Genomic DNA, 25,779 nt, shown 5'->3' with positions numbered 1-25,779 from the left:
CTAACTGAGATAAACAAAAAGTTAAGTTATATGCAATTTATTGGTATTATACAGAAAAGACACTAATAAAAAATCAGAAAAGATATATAAAGCAAATGTTAACCTAAATAAAGATTTTAATTTGTATGTCAATATTAATGTCAATCAATTAAATTTGAAGGTATGAAGGAATATTAGTGATAAAGATAATGATAGAAATCATAGAAGAAACAATTCCCCAGGAAAATAAAGTAATACTAAATCCATCTACTTGAACAGTATAATCTCAAAATATATAAAGCAAAAGCAAAAAATAGAATTATAAGGAAAATTGATAAAAAAAATTATAGCAGAAGATCTTAACTTGTTACTTGTGAGAAACAGAACAATCGGGAAAAATGGTAAAAAGTAAGAAAAAAAATCAAAAAGTGCAATAACAAATTTGCTTACATTGTTATATTAAACCCTGTATCCAACAATTAAGATATTTATTTTTTTAAATAACAGGCAGAATACTGATAAAAATCTACCAGATCTTAAGATGTGCCAGAATTTGACATGGTACAGACCACATTAAAAACAAATGCCAAAAATACCTCCACAAATACCCAAACAACTTGTTCGAAAATTTTAAAATGTTAGTATTTGAGTATTTCATAAGTCAAAGGGGAATTCAGAATGGATTTTAGAATATCTAGAGAACTGAAAATCCACATATCACAACTCATGAGTTGCAACTGAAGTAATATAGAAGCCTTAAATGCACAAGTAAGAATAAACACAGAATTTTTAAAAATTAGTGAGCTATGTGTTCTATTTGTGAACTATGGAAAGACTAATAGAGTGAACATAAAAGAACGGGAAATAACTAATAAAGAGGGGAAAGATGAGAGAAAAAAGCTAAAAAGGATTAACAAAAATCAAAGCTCGTTCTTTGAAATAATTAATATTATAGGCAAATCCTTGATAGAGAGAGACAAAGACAGAAACAGAGAGACAGAGACAGAGAGACAGATAGAGATCTGGTTAGTAATTATGTCATTAAAGTTATTCAATTAATGATAAAAAATCTACCTATCCCTCCTTCTCTTTATTCCCCCTCCAAAAATAAAAAAGCCTACCTAGAAAGTAAATTAAAGCATTCTTAACATATAATATATTCCAGGAAATAGCCAAAGAGAAGCAGTTTTCTAAGTCACTTTATGAAATTAACATAATCTCAGTTCTAAAATTAGACTAAGAAAGTATCAAAAGGAAAAACTGTAAAGCAATCTTACAGAGGAATATAGATGCAGTAATTCTAAATAAAATATTAGTAGACTCTATTGAATCCAGCCACTTTTTCAGTGGCATCCCAATAATTCATTGATAGTTTCTACAACTATAATTCGCTCCTTTCATAAATTAATGATTAAAGAGATAAATGATGCGATCTTAACAAATGCAAATAGCATATGTTAAAATTAAATATTCATGATTTTTAAAAAACTCTTAACTAGGCATAAAAAGTGGCATTAACTTTCTGAAAGTGGCTTGTCAATCAACATCTGAAATTGAATATTGTATTTAATGCTAAAACATTAAGCATTCCCTCTAAAGTAAAGAAAAAGATAGGGGCACCTGGGTGGCACAGTCGTTAAGCGTCTGCCTTTGGCTCAGGGCGTGTTCCCAGCATTCTGGGATCGAGCCCCGCATGGGGATCCTCTGCTAGGAGCCTGCTTCTTCCTCTCCCACTCCCTCTGCTTGTGTTCCCTCTCTCGCTGGCTCTCTCTCTGTCAAATAAATAAATAAAATCTTTAAAAAAAAAAAGAAAAGATAAGGATGCCTACTATCAGCAGTTTCCTTCAGAATTATATCCTCTGTCTCAGCCAGGCCAATAAGATAAGAAAATGCCCCAAACATGCAATTTGAAAGAAACAAAATGAGCATTATTCAAAGGCATGGTTATCTACACAGAAAAGAAAGGAAATGCACAAACGATTAGAATTAATAGAAATGCATCAACATTACTGAATATGAAAATAATGTTTTTATATCGACAATAAAACTTCAGAAAATACATATCAACAAATCTTATCTGTGACGACAGCAAGAATACAGAAGAATACATTTCAAAAAATTAGAGAATAAACTTAATGAAAAAAATTATAAAAATTTATTGAGAGATATTATAAAAAGATCAAAACAGTTGGTGTTAGAAGTCATGTTCATGAACGGAAACACTAAATATCTGTAATTCTAACCACCACCCCCACATTGTTTTTAGTTCTTTGTTGTTTTTAAAGAAATTAACTTATGGATATTAAAACTAACATACAAGAATAAAGGGTCACAAATGCCAAAACTACACACAAGAGGGAGGAGGATGGACTAGCTATCCCAGATACAAGACTTATTGTAAGGCTGCCAATTAGGGCAGTGTGGTAGAGATGCAGGGATGGGCGGTATGAACAACGACACAGCTAAGAGACCGGGACAGACACGTGCATGTATATAAGCAGGTTTATGAGGTGGCTTAGAAATCAATGGTGACAAAGTAGTTGATTACATGATAAATATGGTTGGAGTAATTACCCATTCATAATAAATTAAATTTCTGCTTCACATGGTAATAGTAACAGCAGCAACAGCAATAGTAGCAGTAATCATTAACATGTATTGAGTGCTCTTCACAGGCCTGGCGTTGGTCTAATATATGCTGTATAGTTAATCCTTTCTCCATGTCAAGGAGGCGTTTGACAGGTGACTGCATCCAGTTTCAGAAAGAGGCAGAATCTGCTCAGAGTCACACAGTGAGTTCGTGGCAGAAGCAGAGTGGTGCTTTCTTCGTCTGATGTGGACCCCGAGCTCTTTACCACACACTCACCGCAATTGCAATGGGAATGGAATTTCCCGTGGGGCAAGGTCCTAAAGGTGAAAAAAACAAACAAACAAAAAAAAAACCTTAAAACTTTAAGAAGGAATTTTAGGATATAGGATACTAGGTCAGGAAAAAAATTCTACACACGTTTATTAAACTTATAAATAGCAGCATGTAACTTCATTTAACAACCTGAAAATAATGGTTATATATTAAATGGGAAGAGGGAAGAGTGAATAAGGCAAGTTTTTAAGTGTTTTGCGATATTTTCTCTTTTTAAACAATAATCTATGAGAGATATGGAAAAGGGGGGTACTGATTGGTAAATAAGCGTAGGTCTGTTTATTTTTCTATATATTCAGCATTTCCTAAATACCTGCATTTTGAAAACTAGGTGTCAAGTACATTTTTTGAAAGGATGAGTTGGAGACGAGGAATGGAAGTCAGGGAGTATAGACTACTTTTAAGAAATGTTTGTGTATTTTTTAATGAGGCTGCAGGAGGTTGCAAACGAGATAAATCCCTTTACAACATTTACTTTCTCATTTTTCTTCTTTAAAATAAACATTGATGTGCCCACTAAGGTAATACGATTACTCACAACAGTCCATTCTCAATATGCACGTCAAACCCTGGTTATTACTTAAGGCAACTTCTGCTTTGTGCATTGCACTTAATAAATACTTGTTGATTGAGCCTTTTGCAATCTAGTATTAAACCATAGTAAACCAAATTAAACCATATTAATTGAGAAGATGACGAACGGGTGTTCCTTTGGTATTCAGTCGATGCCCTGAGCACCACATTAGGAAAAGAAAGCTTTTGGCCTTTGATTTCACTCCGTTTGGGAGCAAAACAGATGAGAAAGTTAGTGCATGTTGTGTTTTAAAACAGCTTATTCAGAATGTCTGGGATGTTTGTTGACTCTCTAAGCACTTCCCTGTCTGCTCACACACTCAGCTGGTATCTCTCCTCAGCCAGCTCTGGCTAACCTCCGATGCCCTTTCCCCTGGTTAGAATTCCGCAAAGCTCAGTCTCCATTTCAAGCACAACCCACGGCTTCTGAAATTGTTCCCATCGGTTTTCTCATCCTCCCCGGGTTTTACTTGCTTTCCTCGGAGCATTCTACAATCCCGTGAAGCCGGATTGCACAAACAAAGGAGTATTCTCCTGCTTTCTCTTCTTTTACTTTTATATTTTTATGATTATCTGAAATGGAACTGGGTTGAAAACATTTGGATTTTAGATGCCTCCTGACTTTAACGGTTTCTATCACATTTGGCTAATTTCCTAGAACCAGGTTGTGCGGCGGAGCCGGGTGATTCGAGCTTCGGTGTTGGCGTTGCGGTTGTTCGGCTGCAAACTGTGTAAGAGCCCTTCTGCCCCAGCCTTCGAAGTTGGGTTTGCCTTGGGACTTAGTTGCACTGTTATATCGCCCACTACTTTTGATTAATATTCTATTCAGCCTAGCTCCTAGATGTAGTTTTCTCCGGTAATAAAATATTCTTTGGTCAATGTTCCTGAAGTATCTGAGAGGCTTCTAATGTCATCCTAAAGTTTCTTGAATCGCTCTCTTGATTAATGTTTTGATTCAAATAATCTTTGCTCAAAGTCAGTATATTGTTACCGTTTCTCTTTCCAAATCGTTGGCACTCTTACTTCTTAATTTTAAATTTATATTCTTTTTGGCTCATTGCAGTGACACTCTCTTTCACTTATCCCAATTTTAAACCTACTTGCCACCTTGACCGCCACGATCCCTTTGCAGGCGCAGCCATGAAGGAGGCTGTGATGTATGCAGAGATATGTTTTTAAAAATAAACCGAATCAAAAAATGGCCAATTATTTGTTTTCATCAACTCTATGACTTCCTGTCTTTTTTCCATTTCTAATCTCTGTATGTCTTCTTCCTTTGGGAGTAGGAAGTATCTCCATGAAACATTATCTTTTCCATACAACGTTACAGCGTTTGTACCATTTTTGTTTTGAAATTGTGCATATTCCTTCCTCCTCTCCCCATCTTTCTCTCTCCCTCTCTCTCTCTTTCTCTCTGTGTCCCTCTGTCTCTCTGTCTCTCTGTCTCTCTCTCGACACTGTGAATGGACTTTTGTTCTCACACTTTCCCTACTTTTCTTTTCCCAAACATTTGTTAGGATCTCTTGCCTAACCACTCTGCTCAGCAATGATGTGCAAAAAGAACGTTCAGAGTTCAATGAGGTACATTAACCTAACTTTCGAGAGCTCAGAGTCTACTTAAAGAGCTGTGTAACAAAGAGCTATAATACATTACGTTCCACGAGAGAATTTTGGACAAAAAGTATGGGCAATTTGCCTCAAGTTTCCAGGGATGACAGCATAGAGGTAGGAGCTAACATTTGAGTTTGCTGTAACAGTATTTAATGGGCTTTGGAGTCAGTCTGTTCAAGCTCCCAAATCTATTAGCTGTGTGAACTTGAGTTGATTCTTTTATCTCACGGCTTCAGTTTTTTTCACCATCTAATTGTCCCAATAATACTTATCTTAGAATTAATAGGATAGCCCATTGCCTGGCACACAGCGGGCCCTTAGGAAATAGTAGCAGTCAGCTGATGTTATGTTTTGTTATGTGTAAGGGATCTTTGCAGATGGATAGGTCTTTGCTAAAGGAATAGCATGCCCAGTGCAAGAGTTCAGCCACATATACAACATTTTGAGGAAAAGGCAAAAAGCTAAGTAGTTCAGGAAGTTTAGTGGTTGGCCAAGAATGAGTTAAAATTTCACTGGAGAATATAAATGGACCAAGATGAGGGTTCCTTTAACTAGCTAAGGAGTTGAATTTGATTCTGTGCTAACTGAAGCCTAAAATTTTCTTTTAGTAGGGAAGTAGCATAATCCGCTTTACATTCAGAGGGCTGTGTGGAGATGAATTACAGGGTGAAGATGAAGAAGATTTGTAGTCCAATTAGCAAGCTATGGCCATAGCCTAAGCAAGAGATAATGAGGTTCCAAATTAAGCCACTGAAGTTGGAGAATGGAGGCAGATAGGGGATATTTAAATGATGGAATCAATAGCCTTTGGAAAGAACTAAATATGCATGTGTATGCTTGTGTAAAAGGAGGTATTTTATTATACTCTTCACTTGGCTACTGAAGAATGAGTTGTACATACCCCAGATGGTGTGTCTTTTGCCCAAACCATAGATGTAGATTTCATTCAATTATCCATTCTTTCATGTTTATTTTTTCATGTAATCATTATTTATGGACATGCGTAGCAGAGGAATATAAAGGTAAACAAGGCTTACCCCTGCCTGTCTCCCAGAAGTTTTTGCTGACTGAGAGTGAGAAAAGAGGGAATATCCATTTTTCTTTGTTTTAATTTTTAACCACAAAGGGCAATTGAGTCAGAAAAGTCCAAGAAGTTAACCCTTGTTATTTTGAGACTTGACTGGTGTTTTGCTTTCCCATCTTCCCAGCTCGGTGGATTATTGGAAGTCCCCTTTGCGCATGACCTACTGTACTGAGGACTCAAGAGGTTACTTTTGGATAACGGTGAAAATTTCACAAAGCAGCTTGGGCAAAATCCCAAATTCCCAGCTCCCTCCTTAGACAAGTCTTTCACAGAGAGTCATCATCTGCATTTTCTTCTTTTAATTCATTTATCTTGGACACCTCTCTGATCTTTCCTTAATTTTATGAAAAGTGTTACTATTGCTGGGGCGCCTGGGTGGCACAGCGGTTAAGCGTCTGCCTTTGGCTCAGGGCGTTAAGGGATCGAGCCCCACGTCAGGCTCCTCCACTGGGAGCCTGCTTCTTCCTCTCCCACTCCCCCTGCTTGTGTTCCCTCTCTCGTTGGCTGTCTCTATCTCTGTCAAATAAATAAATAAAATCTTAAAAAAAAAAAAAAAGGTGTTACTATTGCTAAAGAAAAAAAGTCAACCAAGTAAATTTGAAGATCTAATTGGCTTTATCAAATGATTTATAAATCAGGCAGCATCCCTTCTAGCAAGCAGAGGAGAGCCCTGAGAAATTGTACAATAGGGAAGGCTTTTATACAAAGGAGGATGGGGCAAGAAATTATTAGCAACAGAAAGAAAGTAAAAGTCACTTTTCCTTAGGTGGAAGGACAGGGGGTCTTATTAGGTGGATTACCTCCCCATCTTCCTTTGGGTATTGGAGAAGGCCCATGTGACAGATTACCTCACTGGTGCTTAGCAGAAAATTCCTGAATAACAGGTTAAGACTTACATTTCTGGGATAGGTTGAAACTACAATTAGGTTAGGTATTAAGCCCTAGTTTGGTGACTTGGCCTGGCTGAAGTGACGCCATTTTGGGCCTGTGGTTTTCTTTTTCATACTATGTAGGTAATAGTTCATTGTATTTTTATTTAAAAAATGTATAATCACTGAACTAGTTAGCACAAGTTAGGATATGCTGCATTAACAAACAATATTAAAACCTCAGTGGCTTAGCAAAACAAGGTTTCTTTCTTTCTCCTAATCTAGGCCCTGAGGGCCATCCTAGACTCTGTTTTGCCTCCTTCCTCCAATTCAGGCCTCAGGCTGATGGAACGGCCACAATCTGGAACACAGGCAGTGCCATGGCAGGGAGGAAAAGTATATAGCGATAAGTCTACCAACCCTGAAAGCTTGTGCATGGCAGGGCACAGACTCCTGCTTTACATTTATTTTATTGGTCAACACAGGACACTCGGCCACATTTAACTATAAGAGTGGGAATAAAGTATAGAATTCACTTCTCTTTTGCGCCCGGGTGGAGGATAAATTGAATATTTATGATTAGACTTAATGACTAATCACAGTTTCCTCTTTTGACCGCTAAACATTTTGCCCATTCCCTTTTCCATGTGTAAAATGCCCACGTCCCTTCCAATCAGGAAACAGGCCAAAAATCCAGTTATGACAAGCTCAAGGGCCAGGATCTCTGAATGATGCTGAGCAGTCTTATCACCAAGGAAAATGTGCAGTAGTCTCTACCACTGGTCCAAATATGGGACCTCTTGATACATGCTTTTGTTTTGTTTTGTTTTTGTTTTTGATACATGGTTTTATGAGCTAGGAAGCAAGCTTCACTGAACCCTCACAACACACATAGTCAGTATGCAGGAGTAGAAGAGGAATAGGAAATTCCACTAACTCCTTTTCTGACAGGAAAAGGATGGAAGACACACAGTTGACAAAGATCTGTAACAATTCCTAGATTTCAGGGGGAGATATTTACAGGGCTTCCTATCTTGGAAGTGTGTAATGTTCCTTGATTAAGTCCTCAGTTGCTCCCAGGGAGTGGCTTGTACTCCCTTGTCCACTGTTCCCTAAGGCCTTCTGGAAGTTCTTTTTCATTATTCTCCCTGGCTACATATGAAAAGAACACTGCGTAATATACCCTCCTTAGGGACTAGGGGGCTTTTTTAAGTTCCATTTCTTATCCAGGAGCAGTTGGGAGGTACAAGTGTTAATTTTAAACTTGAACAGACACAGTCTCCTTTAATCCAGATAGGTGAGTCTTGCGACCAGAAAATTCAAAGAAAAAAAATCATTTTAGACTTTTGTCAATTTTTTAACTTTTAGAATATTTGGCACAATGCTCTGTTAAATATGGAGGGTCTGCTTTTGTCTAAGTGTGGCTACTGGCATATGGAACTGATTGCCATCAATAGATGAGATGCTGATAAAAATATGCAATGTTTTATCCCTTGAACAAAGTCATGACGCCTTTATCTATATTAAATATCATATTCTTGTATGTCTTTATGAATGAATATTATATTAGAACTACCTTTTTCAAATGTCTGTCTAAATCTCTTCTCATGTATATATTTTACCTTATTCACTATGCCTGCCCTTGTTTTCTGATAGTATATTTGGTTTTATTTATTGCCACTCCTCTTTTTCAAAATGTATACTTAGACTGGTTTCAAATATATATTATCTATTCTTTTTTAAATTTTTTTTAAAAAGTTTATGCATTTATTTTGAGAGAAGGCATGAGCAGAGGGGAGTGCAGAGGAAGAGGGAGAAGCAGGCTCCCCACTGAGCAGGGAGTCAAACTCAGGACTCCATCCCAGGACCCTGTTATCATGACCTGAGTGAAGGCAGACATTTAACCAAATGAGCCACCCAAGAGCCCTGTATTATCTATTTTTGTGACTTCACCAACAATCCCTGCTGGGCCCTACCTGGTCCTCTGCCAACGTCCCACTACCAAAGGGCAGGGAGAGAGGCTGAAGCACAGGTGGAAAAAGCTTTTCCATGACATAGATTTAACATTGATTTCTGGAGAGAACTGGCATTTCCAAGTCATCTTGGAAAGGTAGATCATCTGAAAAATGATAAAAAGGAAACTTTTCAATCCCTCAGAAATGGAATATCACTGATAATTTGGGGAAAAATCTTTTTCTCTCTTGAAATTCCCAAGAGGGAGTCAAACTTTTGTTTATGAAGGTACCTGTCTCTGTTCTAGGTTTTGAGAATAGACCTGTGAGAACAAAGAAGTCCCCATCTTCATTACAGAGCTTATGATCTGATTGAAGACCAGATCAACAACTAGATAAGGAAAATATGGAAATATACATTATTTGTTGTTTTTACCTTTTAAGAGTGCTATGGATTTCCAAAACAATTTCTGGAAAGCTGGTCGTGTTGAGGGGAATCTTAGGTTGCACTCATAAATAAAAAAGGGGCTGTATCCCTGAGGCACCAGTACAGAGGTGGAAGGGTCACTTAGCTTTGTAGCTTTGTCCCTCTGTTTTTCTCGAATGCAGATCTTTAGTAAATGGCAAAAGCTGGATTTCAAAAATTCTAAAGTCTATACTCTTTCCTGCAACAGTAGCCACAATTACTTTCTAAACATTCCTCTTTTGAGTTTTTCCTTTGCTTTCTTAGTTCCTCCTCCTCTCTCTCAATTGCACCTACATTGATATTTGATGGGAGAGTCATATTGTTTAGTCTTCTTTTTACCTGAGCCTTTTCTGTCTAATAGAAACAATTCACTGGGTGCTACATTCATAAATGAACCTTCACTCTGGGATACCTTAATCCATTCAGAGGTTTTAATACTGTCTGAGATGTCTTCTAAATATGTTCTTTGTTTTCTCATACATCTGTACCATAGAATTCGTATTTGTTGGGGTTTTTTCATGACATAAAGGGTATCACATATCTCACTTTAAAATATGTTTTTTCCCACTAAATGGGATACCTTAGAGATACATGTTAACTCTTTCAATAATATTTGATAGTCATTCTCATACTGATGGACACTTAGAATTTTTTCAATATTTTCTTTTTTTTTTAAATAGTAATAACTTTACTTTTTTTTTTTAAAGATTTTATTTTATTTATTTGACAGAAACAGCCAGTGAGAGAGGGAACACAAGCAGGGGGAGTGGGAGAGGAAGAAGCAGGCTCACAGCAGAGGAGCCTGAAGTGGGGCTCGATCCCAGAACGCTGGGATCACGCCCTGAGCCGAAGGCAGACGCTTAACGACTACACCACCCAGGCGCCCTCAATATTTTCTTACAACAAATAAATCTGCAATTAGTATCACAGCATACATTGTCTTGAATATTGCAAATAATTCTCCAGAGTAGATATTGAGAGTGAAATTGCTGAGATACGAGATACGCACATTTTTCTTTTAATAGATACTGCTAAATTTTAAACAAAAATGTCCATACCAATTTATATTCCCTCATATGACAATCAGTTCTTACATATCTGCCAATAATTTCCGTTATCAAACTTCTAAATTGTTGTCAGTCTATTGAGTGAAAACAGACTGGTTTGTTTTTATTGGCATTTGCATTTTTTTGATCACTTAAGAGGCTAAAACTTTTTTACCTTTTATATATTTAATGGTCATTTATGGCCATTTTTTCCTCTTGAATTTCTTCTTAATATTTATTGCCCATTTTTCTATCGGTTGCACATTGTTTTTTTATTGATTTGTAACAAAATAATTGTTATTATGGCATTACAATCAATATATCTTATGGTCTATGAATCACAGTTTTATTTTTTGTGTGTGTTTCACCTTACAAAATTTGAACATTTATTGAACTCAATATTTTCCATTATATCAATTGCTTTATGTGTTCAATTTAAGGACAACCATGCCTTATGTTGATAAATGTATTATCTCATATTTCTTCTTACATTTGTGTACTTTTTTACATGTAGCTCTCAAATTGGTATTTAATTTTTTTCTGTGAATATTGAAAACTATGGATTCATTTAATGTTTTCCCAAATGTGTAGCCAGTTTTTCCAATGCCATAGAATTTCTCTTCAATATAAAGGCAACACTTAGCCATATAAGAAATTTCCTTGTATACATAAGTTCTGTTTCCAGACTCTCTGGTCCGTCCATTGGCCTAATTGTGTTTATTTGTTTCTATTAGCACACTGATTTGATATTTAAAAGCTTATATGTTTTGATATTTGTTAGGACAAGAATTATCTCTCTCTCTTTTTTTTTCATTTACACAGCTATCTTGGTTATTCTTACACATTTCTTTTTCACTTGAATGTTAGAAACAGCTTATCAAGTTTCATAAAGGGGCGCCTGGGTGGCACAGCAGTTGAGCGTCTGCCTTCGGCTCAGGGCGTGATCCCGGCGTTATGGGATCGAGCCCCACATCAGGCTCCTCCGCTATGAGCCTACTTCTTCCTCTCCCACTCCCCCTGCTTGTGTTCCCTGTCTCTCTGGCTGTCTCTATCTCTGTCGAATAAATAAATTATATCTTAAAAAAAAAAAAGTTTCATAAAGAATCCCCCTGGGGATTCTCAGTCTGTTAAGCCAGCTGCCTTTGGCTCAGGTCATGATCCCAGGGTCCTGAGATCAAGTCCCACATCAGACTCCTTGCTTAGTGGGGAGCCTGCTGCTCCCCCTGCTTGTGCTAGTTCTCTCTTTCTTTCTGACAAATAAATGAATTAAATCTTTAAGAAAAGAAGATCTCCCCTTTATTCATGATTTATGCCTCTCTCTTGATTACAGTCAACAAGGACTTATTCATACTATTAACTTAAAACTATAAAATATTTTTTCTTTGTATAGAATACAAACCTGAAGTTTGTTTTCAATAGCTTCATGGTATTTTAGACCCATTAGATTTTCAGTTTTTTTTTCAGGTATTCCATCAAATCCCATTTTGCATTTTCTCTTTCTACCTGATGCAGATTGAATGGGATTAAAAAATATGTTTGGTTATATTTATCTTTTTGGTTTTCTGTAGGACTTTCATTCTGAGAACCACTATCTTGGATTGGAATTCAGAGCATCAGTTAGAAATCAGTTTTTTATAGATAGATAGATTTTAAGTATTATAATTATAAAGTTACTTATTCATATATTTATACACACAGGCATATATTTCTTAATTCTGTCTATTGAGGATCTCTCAGACAACAACATTGTCAATACTAATTAGCACACCTAGCCCCAGATCTTGGACTTTAAGTATTTATTTTCCAGTAAAAAGAATCAAGGACCCTTGTAGAAAATACCAATTATAAAGTTGGGGCTAGAAAAGCATGAGGTGATCCTAGAATATATTTTTACACCAAAAAGTAAGGAAATGCTCAAAGAATGATGAGGTACATCAAAAGTATATAGGAGCCAGCTCGAACAACCCCCACCGGCCCAAATCAAGGGAATTTGAACATCAAAATAAATAATAATAATTGTCTTTTAGCCCATAAAAAAAATCCACAAATCCATGGTGAATATGGATAGGGTACACTCGTAAGCCCATAGTAAACAAACAGACAAGAGGGGTAAGTTCTTTACTGTAGAATGGCAAAGGATAAATAAATGTAGATAGCATGATGTATTCAGAAATTCGCCATTTGACAATCACCGTACTAATAATAGTTTAATTCAAGAATCATTAATAGCTACTAAAACCAGTGGGTGAAAGGAAACCTTGATAAGAAACCTTGACAAAGCGAACAAAATTAGCATCACCATTAATGAGACAGAGAGATACCATGTGCCTCCTGATGAGATGCATTGAGAATAGCACATCATTTCTTCTGAGATGTTCCTGACAAAAATGTATTTTGCATATCTAACTATAAAGAAAAATCTCAGTAGAGTGTTAGTCTACAAAATTAATAGGCATTAGTCTTCAAAAATAATAGGGTTACAAAGTCAAAGAAAGGCTGAAGAACTATTTTGAATTAACGGAGAATAAAGACACAAGAAAACTAAATGCAACATTAATTCTTGGATTGAATTCTGGACCAGAAAAAAGAAATCCTATGCTACAAAGAAATTAGTGAGGGAAATGATAAAACTTGACTAAGGTCTGTAGATTAGATAAAAGAGCTGTTCTAATGTAAATTTCCTGATTTGGAAAATTGTAGTCTGGATTTGTAAGAGAATACCCTTGTTTTTAGGAAATACACACTGAGGTAAAGGGGCATGACCTTTGCACTTTACTGGCAAATCATTCAGAAAAAGTATTTACACACATTGACAGAGAAACAGAGCCATTTGACAAGGGAGAGAGAGCATGATAAAAACAAACATGGTGTAAGCATAAAATAATTTCCAAACAGTTAAGACAAATTCCTTAAAATATGCATTTTTAGTGAACTATCATGCAACATCTGGGCACAGTAAGCAAAAGTATGCAGGCTATAAAAGGTCCGCCACAAGCCGATTTCCAGAGGCAGAATTACATGCTGTCCCCTTCCTTTGAATGATGGAGTCAGCAGTAACAATGGCCTGCTTTAGATGATGTTATCTCTTCAATGTGTTGGCAGAACAAGACTACAGTTTGACCAAATGTGTAGTATCTTAAGGCAGGCAATAAACAATAAACAAATGCCATGTAAATAGTTTTTAACCCACGTTCAATTCACGACAAAAGAGATCTCTAAAAGGCACCAGCTCAGGCAGGCTTGCTATAGAAAACTATACCAGCCCAAATCACTCAGACAGACCCCATGTTGGACTTTAAAGTGTGCTTTCCAAAACCTCTGGGCATGGAACAAATGAAATATCAGACAAGTGGAATCTCTTCCCTTATGGAACAGCAAGACACCAGAAAACATGAAGTCTGTCTCAACATGGTCTTTGGATTACCAGCACTGACATTAATAAATTACACTCTAAAAGAACAGGGCATTGGTGAGTGGGTGATACCTTTTTGGGAAGGCCAACAACATGAATATTTTTCCCTGAATTCAGTGGCAAAAAATTTTACATAAACAGGAAATGGAGTTGTTTGAGCTTCTCCATTACTGGAAATGTAGACTTGATTAAAGAAAGATGTTCAATGATTATTTTTCTCTTGGGCTCTGGGAAAGGAAATTTATTTTAGGTTTGCCTCCTATGACATTTTATTGTCCATAAAGGGCTGTTAATATAGAGATCCGTGTTTATGAAATCATTCATATTTCTTTTGAAGTCCTCTCACTTTCTTTGCCATGACCATTTCAAAACAACTGAGGCTCTCTGAAGAAAGCCGAGAGGGAAAGAGGGAGCACTGAGCCAATGAAATTGTTCTGACCTGATTCTTTGCTCTATTACTTGGCCCTTCCTCATGCTTCTTCCATTTATGTCTGCAAATGTTAGGTCAGTGTATCCACTCACTTTTCAATTTGTTCATTAATCCATATGTTCTCCAAGCAGGCTGTAAACATTGAAAGGAAAAAGAATTGCAAGACAGTGAATTTTAGTGGGCCTGCTCATACTTCTATTATATAATACACACAGGAAATAATAATATCCTGCTCATTTATTGCTCATTAATTTCTAAGTAAGTTATAAAAACTAAAAGGGGTCAAAACTCGGGGCGCCTGGGTAGCGCAGTCGTTAAAGCGTCTGCCTTCGGCTCAGGGCGTGATCCTGGCGTACCGGGATCGAGTCCCACATCGGGCTCCTCTGCTGTGAGCCTGCTTCTTCCTCTCCCACTCCCCCTGCTGTGTTCCCTCTCTCTCTGGCTGTCTCTCTGTCACATAAATAAATAAAATCTTTAAAAAAAAAAAAAAAGGGGTCAAAACTTAGATGAGTTTCTTTTCTAATCTACTGTAAATTTATGGAAGGGGTAGATGAGAAGGGGTAGATCACGGTGGCTGGGAAAGGCATAGGAGAAGGGTCACTGAACTGGATCATGACAAACAGGTGGGATTTGGAGAGTCAGAAAGGAAAGGCAATCGCTGCGAGGAGGTCAGGTTAAGTGCAGTGTGTTTGGAGAACAGTGATGAGGTTGTTTCTGGGAGACACTAGTATGGAAAAGGTGGAAAATGTTTATCTTGTAATCTTCACAACACTGGGCTCCATGTTGGCCATATCAAAGGGGTTTAACATCAACGTCCTTTCCTGTCTTCTTGTCCATCATTCCTTCCAGTCCCTTCTTCCTTCCAACAGTTTGCTGGATAGAACACAATAATGGGGGCGCCTGGGTGGCTCAGTCTTTAAGCGTCTGCCTTCGGCTCAGGGCGTGATCCCAGAGTCCTGGGATCGAGCCCACATCAGGCTCCCCCGCTGGGATCCTGCTTCTTCCTCTCCCACTCCCCCTGCTTGTGTTCCCTCTCTCGCTGGCTGTCTCTCTCTCTCTCTCCGTCAAATAAATAAGTAAAATCTTAAAAAAAAAAGAACACAATAATGTTAGTAAGAACTTTGTATTAGTTTGAGGATGTGGGAATTTAACTTACAGACTTTAGCGCTGCCCCAGATCACTGGCACACCCTCCACTGTGTTTATCAGTTCTTAAATGATTTTAAGAAAATCACACTATTCTTTCAAAGAGGCTTCTGGGATCAGAGTAGGTTTGTTTCAAGCAAGACAGCAGTCACCAGTTATGCATAAAGTGATTTTATCCAGAAGTTAGAAAAAGGGAGAAGTTCTTCTCTCCTTCCTCCCCCGTCTCTCCTTCCTAAAATAGAAATGTAGAAACTCAGACAGTTCTAGGCTCTTACTTAAGGCACACAGTAAACTGGTAAGGAACATCAGAAAGAGGATCGTGTGCATGACTATTTGAAAGTTTATTTCCCAAATAATTTCTAGTGTATTCTGGTAAAGTCCAGAGCATTACAATTTGGTTTCATGACAAGGAACTGTCAAAAAAAGAAGTAAGTCAACTTGCAAAAAGCCATTTTGCCAATAGATCAAATTTTTGAAGAGTCCTAATTGCCAAATTATTGAGGATTTTTCAAAGTTTTGATTTTATTCAGCTCCTACCCAGCACTTGGATTTATTCTTCTTGTTCTTATTCTTGCCAGCTTGTACGTAAGGTAGCCTTTCCTTCTATGCTTTTTAGTCTATTTTTGTGGATTTGAGTCCTGACACTGCCTTTGATTCCGTACCTATTTTATCCCAAAAAGTTATCAGAAATGCTACCTTCATGTAGGGTCTGACACTGTATGCCACAGCTCTCTCTGGGCCAGTATTTAAAGGAAAGCCCACCTCTTTCATAAAAAACAACAGGCTGGAGTAGAAGCAAGTGCAAAGCAGAGCTGCTGGAAGAGGTCGAGGGAGGCAGGGGCAAAAGAAAACATTTGAAAAATATTTCAACGATTTAATAATTCATTAAGTTTATTAAATTCAGTAATTGAATAAACTTATCTTTCAGTTGTATTCATTTTTAGGACCCTGCTTTTAAAGTAAATTGACCTTGAGCCAATAGAAAGCCATAGAACTCCATGATGAAAACATCTCCTCCCTTTTAAATCATGGCTTTAACCTCCCTGTGGTCAGTTATTAGGCCTTGGTTTATTTTTTCTGTCTTCTAAGGCAGACATGTTGCCCAAGTGATACAGACAATGTCTTCAAAGTCACTTCTAGAAGGGTTTCATAGACTTTTCCCATTAGTACCATATTTTTTTTAGTTTGTTTTAAATATTAAAATTGAGAAATAATTTAAATTCTCACAAATACATAAATAAGATTGGGGTATGTTTCTGCTTTAACTTTTTTTTAAAATCATATTTTTAGTTATTTCACAAAGGTCTGTCCTAGGACCACCTCAACAATGTGACCCTATTATTCATTTCCAATCGTCGTATCTCCCCTTTGTTTCTGAGATCCGTGGGCCTCAGCCCCCATGGCATCCCATTTCTGTGGAAGAATTTGCTGTTGTTTTCAAGATTTCACTACACTGAAATCCACAGTCCATAAATTAAACTTAATGAAGGAGAGAGTGGGCGGATGACTAAGCTGCTTTTTCTAAATGCTTGGAGCAGCCTTGTTATGGCAGCATTCCGGCTATTAATCACCCAAGTTGGCAGGGTTTTAATCCTGCCTATTGTGTGTAGCCATGTATAGGTTTGACTTGTGCTTGTAAACTCAGCCATTGAAACACATAGCAGTCAGCTGTGCACATAGTGAAGCTACTTTGTTGAGCTTTGTCAACATTTTTAAATGTTATTCATTTAATGCTTATAAATTAAATAAATTTAATTATTGTGAAGGTGGTATAGAGAGATTCCATATACTCCAACCCAGCTTCCTTTGTTATTAAGTTTTTTTTATTAGTGTGTTACATTTGTCATAACTAATGAACCAATATTGATACATTATTATTAATTAAAGTGAATGTTTGATTCAGATCTCCTCAGTTTTTCTCTAATGTCCTTTTACTGTTCCAGGACCCCATCCAGGATATACATTATATCGAGTTGTCGTGTCTTCCTTAGACTGAATTTGGTTATGGCAGTCTCTATAACTTTCCTTGTTTTTGATGACCCTGACAGTTTTGGAGAGTACTGGTCAAGTATTTTGTAGGATGTCCCTCAACTGAAATTTGTCTGTTTTTCTCGTAATTATACTGGGGTGATGTATTTTTGGAAAAAGAGACCACAGAGGTAAAATGCCCTTCACATCACATTATATCAAGAGAACGTACTTTCACATGACTTATGACTGTTGATGTTAATCTTGATCACCTGGTTTGAGGTAGTGATTGTCAGTTTCTCCACAGTAAACTTACCCCCCCCCCCATTCTATACTGTATTTCTTGGAAAGAAGTCACTCTGTGTAGCTTTCATGTAAGGAGTGAAGAGTTAAGGTACACTTCCCTAAAAGTAGAATATTTACATTAACTATTTGAATTCTTCCACATTGGAATGTATCTAATTCTCTCCATTTGTTTATGCAATCTTTTATTTATATAACTATGGACTGATGGATATTTATTTTAGACTTCAGATTATAATCCAATAAGTATTTTATTGCTCAAATTATTCTAGATTTGACTATTGGGAACACTTTCTTTGGCTCCTATGTCCCTTCACACCCCCATCAGTGTGGGCTTTTTTACATGTTGAGCAATTTCTTATTTTCTGGAACTACCAGATGGTCCAGACTCCCCTCATATATTTCCTGTCCCAGTCTAAGAATCGGCCGCATTGTCAAGGAGCCCCAAATCTTTTTATTGGAGAATTCTATTAGAAACCAAGATCTGGGTGCGAGATGTGGCTGCTGCTACTGTGATGTTCTTGTAAACATTTAAAATCTGAGCTTCATCTGGAATGTCCATGCTAATCAATTAAGAATAAAAATTCCTTAATAATCTCTTCAGAAGTCTACCAATGCTGGGATTATGAGATAGTATAAACACTTTATTCACCCCAATTTCTAGAATTCCTGAAATAGCATGCACAATTTGTGTAGTCTCAGGAATCAAAGAAAATAAAAGGGAATTTGAGGTGATGGGATGGGAAATGTGGAAATTACTGTTTTGTGTCAATATTCAACAAGCAGACTTCCTCAATTATAAGGTTAAAGCAAATTTCCTCTCTTCACTAAAACAAGAGGGGAAACAACTACTTTGTGGCATGGGATTTGTTTTCTGTATGTTTCTGGGTGGCTTCTTCATTCTATTTGATGCAAACCTAGGGAGTAAATAGAGTATGCTGCTGGCATCCCACCACCACCTTGTCCCACCTACTTTCTCTGCATATCTTCTTTTAGTCAGTAAATATTATTTGATCACCTACTATGAGGATACATTTAAAAAGTCTAGTGTTCTGGTTACCTTTGTTGCACAAGAAATTATCTCAGAACTTTGTGGTACAAAACAACCATGTAATTGTCCTCACTACTTTGTAGATGGGTTATTGGGGAAGGACTCAGCTGAGGCAGGTGCTGGGGTGCTGAGAACTGGAACCAACTGTTGCTGCTTGAGGAGAGCTGATGGGCACAGGAAAACATGAAGGAGTGCCTTCTGACTTCTTTCCTCCATTTGGTCTCCATTGACTGTCAAGTGAATCCCATAGTCAGATGCTAACCAAAACCAAGAAGACAAGGGACAGTCCAGCCCCAGCATCACATACCAGAGGACAGAGGATGAGCTTGGAAATGAGAGAAAATAGTAAATTATTAGTACAGTAAAACTGATGAGTAGCTGAAGATTTCTTTAAACATCAATACTCCGATTTTATCTATTTTAAATAAAAATAAAAATTTGTACTCCCTTTCAGAGAAGATTCTAAATTTCATGTTTCCTGGTATCTTAGGATCAGCAGGGGTTTTTACTTTTATAATGCAGTTTCATCAGAATGTATTGTGCTGTGTAGGATTCCCTGCATGTCCCCGATGTCACATGTTCTGTGCCCTTTGAGACATGACTGATTAGCCTAGTTTTTCTTTCTTTTGTCTATCAAATAGGTTCCAATGATTTATATCACTGCTGAAAGTAAGGCCCACCCATTCCTATATTCTAATGTCTATATTTTAAGCTGACATTGGCTCTGTTACCAAATATGAACATCTATTTAAAATAGCACAAAATAACCATAAATGGGCTTGAATAAATGACTGAAGAGTATGTCTACAAGTCAAGTGCCTAATTCTCACCACAGACAGTTATTTAGAGGCTTTGCTTCCATGTTCTGGGTCCATAAACATGTTGGACAACTGTTTACTGATTTGAAATAGTGTGAAAAATGTTTTCAGTGTTTTTTTTTTCTTTCCTCCTTTTTCTATTATGACTTTAGGTGCGTGGGTGTCTAGAAAAGCCACAATGAAGCCTTTATCTTCTTATTTACCTAGTCTCTAGATGTCTCCAAGCAGCCACTGATTTCAGAGATAACATGAGAAAGCTGATGGGCAAAAGCATCTTGGAAAGCAAGGCTCATTGCCTAAGGTTCGTCCAGCCCACAACTGTGGCCTGATTAGTTTTTGTCTTTCCAAGTGAGCCTCCCACTCTGTAGGGCTGCAGAGTGACTTAAAACCATATTTATCTATAACCTGTGCATCACTCAAAGGCTCATAATGTGAAGCTAAAAATGTAACTAATACATTTTTTTTAATCAAGGAAAATGTCTTAACTTAGCAGAGGCTATTTAAACACAAAGGAAAGCCATTCCTCTTTGATGAGTGGCAGGTTTGATTTTTGCTGGGTAGTTATTTGTCAAATCTTTATCTTTCCTCTTCAGGCCAGTCCACTTCAGATTGTTATAGTAAGCTTGGGGATGCCTCCCTTAACACAGATATATATCTGGATGACCTATTTCTTATCCTGATATTTGAATTTTCTTTTGAAATTATTTTTAGAGTATATATATCTCCCTCACATGGATTTTATTGCCCTGAGAAGTTGTCTAAGTATCTGAGTGAAGAGGATTGTATTCAGTAAGTTCTATGGATGGACTAGAATGGATTTCTGATCCCTGAGATCACTCAGTGAAATATGAGCGGTTCCTTCTTGCACTAGATAAAATATGCAGCTGTCTATTATAGACTGTGCATGCACAGGAATTGTCGTTATGACAAAGTAAGTGAAACTGAGCTAGGACGGTGCCAAATACATTTCCCACAGCAATTAGAAATAAACCATAAGTAATTCACTAAAATAGTACCTTAAGCTTTAAACTACACAGAAATCACAAGTGATGGGCAGACATCATACAACATGGTTCTGGGGTTAACTATGCTACCTCCTTACTGTGTTCTCACGGAGATACTAATGAAGCAGCAGGAAAATTCAGGTTTGGACTGTTGAAACTACAAGAGAAAATAAGAGCACGGCATAAAGGATATCAAATGAGGAGAGGATGCAAAATAAAACTTTGAGGGCAAAGGGAAAAAAGGTGAGGACATTCTCAGAGATCTCATAGGAGAACCATAAGAGCGGCACCACAAAGTGAAGGAACACTTTTAAGTAAAAGTGAATGTGTGATGGAAAGATCAAAGAAAATGAGAACTGAATATTAGCAACTGGTATCTCTTTCATCTAAATCCGGGCAACTAAAATGTAACAGCTCAATTTAAATTCAGCTGTGTCTAATTCCACAGCCTGTGATCTTTCCACCAAATCACGGAGCCTGCTGTTAAAACCCAACAAACCTAAAAATAAACTTAGCATATTGAAAAGGCAAGTCAAATGCCTACCTAGAAATACAGTATCTAGTGATTCCATGGCTGTTTGGGTTCTAGACACTGGAGGTAGAGGGGCAAACCAAATAGATGCGCTGTCTGCCCCTCATGGAGCTTCTGGTCTTGTGAAGCTGCAGGATGCCAATCAAATGCCACATTTAGTAAGGACTATGATGGACAAATAACTTGGGACTCTTAAAAGGATACGACTGAGAGGACACAACCTTGTGTGAGTTTCCATTATGGCATTACATCGGAGCTGATTTCTCCAGAATGTTAGAAGCCTGTGAGGTGGGTACAGGTGGTGAGAGAATCACAGTAGAGTGCCAACAAGCCAGGCTTGTCCAGGAGAGGTCAGCACGGGCCAGATTATGCAAAAAAAGCCACATTTCCTTTGTCTCCTCATTTTATCTAACTCCCTGTGTTTGTTTTTATGTACGAAGTAGGTCAGCTTCATCTCCTGCTCTTGAGTGGCTTTGGGTAGAAGAGGTCCATCGCAGATGGAAGCTTAGCTCTGGCTCCGGACCCCCTGTGTACAAATACTGGTGCTGACGACTATTAAGCTGGCTCACTTGGGTGAGTTACAACCCTTTTGGGCTCCAGTTTCTGATTATAGTGGTACCTATCTCCCAGGATTTCTGTGAGAATTCAGTGAGTTAATAAATACAGGTTGTATAGACCAATGCTATTATTCTTCTAGAGAGAAGGGGGAGTGAATAAAGAAGTCCTTGTAATCACTTTCCCTCTCGGGTTGTACCCTGGTAGCCATAAGCCTCATCTCCCCCCTCCAACATCTGCCTGTCTTTCAACTTTCACCCTCCACCAGCCTCTCAAATGACATCATACTCAATAAAGGAGGCTTGCCACACCTGAACAAACAAATGTGGGGGTGAGGTAAGAGACGCGGAGAAGACGGTAGAGAAATCTTCAGAGGACTGCTGTGGGACTTATGGTTTTGCATGTGAATGGGTAGAACTCCAAAAATAAAGCCATGCTAAAAATGAAGGCCAAACTAGAGCTGAGTATAGATGAGGGAAATCACAAGAATGCAGTGCCTCCTCCTGTCAGGAAATACCAGACCTCTCTCAGATCAGCAGGAAAGATCCCCAGAGGCCAGAATGAAACAAATGGAACAATCCTTTCTATCAGACAAAATTCCATATTTCTGACCTAATCTGTGTGCCATAGACTAAGCAACAGTCCCTCTCTTTCTCTTTCTCTCTCAATTACTAGAGGGCATTGTGTACAGCTAACCTCTGACCAAACTAAAAGGTTATGAACATCACTGTTGTGTCTGATCCTCCAGGTTTCCTCATTTTTATTCTCTCATTCATTCAGTTAGTGGTCACTTTCCTAACTTTGGCCTCTTTCTTCTTACCTATAAAATGAGAAATTCAGATTCAATGATCTTTAAAATGCTGTCCGTGTATTGTAATCTATGTCACTTCGCGCTTCACGTTGTGTCGGGATTTATACAGAATATTAAAAGTCCTCCCTTCCGGGAATATATAGTTTCAGTTGGTAAGACAATAAATACAATTAAAACAAGAAATTGTATGTATTTTGGTCAAGCAATGTGTTTTGTCACTAGGCAAAGAACATGAAAAAATGGGTACAGATGTGGGGTAGAGGAGAGGATGACCACTAAGGGATTGGGGGCTGCCAAAGAGTTAGTAAGAGCCAAACTTTGAAAATCAGAAGTGAGGGAGAAGTAGAGATAAGGAACATCCTGGAAGGGAAGCAGGTTGAGGCATTGTAGAGCTTGACATGCCTGAAGGATAGAGAGGGGGGTGGACTTGTCAGCTGGTGTTCAGATTTGCGATAGAAGGGTAGCGGAAAAAACTCAAAGAGGAATATTGAGACCACATTATAAAGGATTTTGAATACCAGGCTGGGAGTCTGTGCTCTACTCTTAGGTTAACGCCTTTTCAAATTTTCCACAGAAGTATCTCCAAGGCTGGTGAGAATATAAGAATATTCCTATTCCCATTTGACGGTAAAGGGAAATGTTTGAAGTTTTATGATAATTTATAGAGATAATTTTAAAAATAAAATCAAATAATGTATATCAATGTTGTATTCTACTCCATAATATTTTCATTTGATTATAACAATTATGACTTTCTTTTATCAAAAATTCCAGGAAATCTAAGCTGTAGGCAAATGGTTTATCTTAGAGGTTTACGTACCATGTGCTTACAGCCAAATAACCCTGGAGGTAAGCTAGTCCAGCCTTACATTATGGAAAATCATTGCAACTATTTTGGAAAGAAGAGAATCACACACTATTTCAGGGCATGGCATAATTTTAAAAGGAAACCAGAGCTATAGGCAAATGCAAACTCCTTCTGTTCTAGGAGATCCTTCCTTTTCCTGAACTCTTCCTCACACCGTGAAGACTTCACAGGACAGAGAAGATGAAGACTGTCACTGTCATTCATAAACAGCAGACAATCTTTACATCTTCAAGGCAATTGCACATACATGATTTAATTTTGATTTCAGCGTATTCTTTCAGTGGGTAGGGGGACGGGTGAGACAGGTGAAGGGGATTAAGAGTACATTTATCTTGATGAGCCCTGAGTAATACATGGAATTGTTGATCACTAAATTGTACACCTGAATTAATATAATACTGTATGTTAACTACACTGTAATTGAGATTAATTAAATAACAACAACAACAACAACACCCCATGACCACAGTACAAAAAAGAAAGAAAGAAAGAAAGAAAGAAAGAAAGAAAGAAAGAAAGAAAGAAAAGAAAAAGAAAAAAGAATGGCTCAGAGTTTACAAAGAGTTGGCCACTAGGAAAATTTGTACACTTTTCTCCTTATTTGAGAACACTATTACTTTTATGAAAAAGTCAAGAGTTTATTTGAAAAAGTTTCTACTTTGGGAAATATTAAATTTCCAAGTTCAAATTTTCATTCTGCAATAATGAGGACTTTCTTGTTTGATGGGATAATCCTACTTTCCATTAATTTATTTGTATGAACAAGGCTAAGAACGTAGCTGAGAGTCTCTGCGTGCATGCTGGCTGGTCCTGGTTCCTAGGTGCTGGGCAGGGATGCTTTTTTTTAGAAAGACAGCTTTTCTTGAAGCTGTTATGGGGTTGTCTATGTTCTCCCACCCCAATGGTTGTGTTGACAATCTTTGATTACATGTGCCTCAATATCTAGTATATTCTACCTTTTCATAATTCATAACTGGGGAAATAATGCAACATTGGAATGTATGTGTTTCTTCCTGTTGCTATTTCTTCTTCATCCACCCAGTAATCCCCCAAACCAGAAAATTCTATGGGCTGAGACTCCAGATGTGTGTGCCTGTGTGTGTGTGTGTGTGTGTGCCTCTGTGTGTGTGTGTGTGTGTGTGTGTGTGCGTGTGTGTGTAGGAGGAGAGTTAGTCCCATGTGAGACCCATGAAATCTGAGTTGGGAACATAAACAAGAGTTGTGATTTAAAGAGGCACTCCAAAAGTCTTCCTTGTCTCCAAATGTCTCTCTCTACCTACTGTCAAGAATCTGACAAAATTTAAAATATCCCCAAATCCTTTACTGAAGCATAAATACCTTAGGAGGGAAGGATTTAAGGAGGTGATGGTGAGGTTAAAGATCAATTCAATATTAGCTCCACCTAGGAAGCTTAGGAACTTACAGAATGATCTATGGGAAGTCAGCTTGCTCAAACTTTCACCTAAGAACGTGTCTTGTAATTGTTGAAAGTCATTGGTCCAGCTTTAGTATGAATATAGCAAGAATGCACCACTTAATGAAGCAATTCCTTCCATAATTACAATATAATAATGGCATTCTTTTGAATAATTATTGGGCTATCAACTTTCAGCACACTTTTAAATCTATACTATCTCATTTATTTAATCAAGTTACTTCGAGACATATTTCTGAGTGTTGAATTATAATCTGCCTGCGTGATTATTAATCTTCCATCTTGTGATCTCATCTGCTCAGAGCAACACAAAAAATATTTGTTCCGTGAAAGATCTCCATCTTGAAAATAACTCTCAAGCCCTCATAAGCCAATTTGGGGTAGAAAGAGGAAGCATCAAGGGAAAAGAGTTGCTGACTTACTGACAGACAATAAGCACTTAGAGGAAAAAAATGCAAAACTATGTATGTAAAAGATTCTTTCTGAAAATTTGAATAGGAAAAAAGTCTTGAGAACTTAGATGACCAACCCTGGGAGTTTAGTTAAGAAAATTCCAGTGAGGGGCACCTGGGTGCCTCAGTCGGTTAAGCGTTTGCCTTTGGCTCAGGTCATGATCCCGGGGTCCCACATCAGGCTCTCTGCTCAATGGAGAGTTTTTTTTCCCTCTCTCTCTGCCCCTCCCCCCTGCTTGTGCTCTTTCTCTCTCTCTCACTTTCTCTCTCTCCCTAATAAATACATAAAATCTTTAAAAAAAGAAAAAAAATTCCAGTGAATGTGTATCATGTAATATGATGTAACTATTAAAATGATGATGTAGTGATCAGCCTCATTATTTTGACTGGGAAAGATAGTCACAGCATATTGAGTGGGCATTCATTTTCCTTATAGGAGATATATATGATTCCATTTTACAATTTACAAAATTATATATATATATATATATA

At 37.5% G+C, this 25,779-nt stretch overlaps 1 long non-coding RNA gene across 1 annotated transcript; it reads left to right on the top strand.

Moving 5' to 3' along the window:
- The first annotated feature begins 3,743 nt into the window (after positions 1-3,743).
- Positions 3,744-25,699, top strand: LOC123780333 (uncharacterized). Its single transcript, XR_006776376.2, has 4 exons — positions 3,744-4,206; positions 19,783-19,931; positions 21,610-21,739; positions 23,521-25,699. It is a non-coding gene; the product is annotated as an uncharacterized LOC123780333 (long non-coding RNA).
- Positions 25,700-25,779: the final 80 nt, after the last annotated feature.

The sequence above is a fragment of the Ursus americanus genome, chromosome 27 (assembly GCF_024610735.1).
Source record: "Ursus americanus isolate L20-20 chromosome 27, mUrsAme1.1.p, whole genome shotgun sequence".
Lineage (NCBI taxonomy): Eukaryota > Metazoa > Chordata > Mammalia > Carnivora > Ursidae > Ursus > Ursus americanus.
This window is presented reverse-complemented; position numbering and strand designations above follow the sequence as displayed.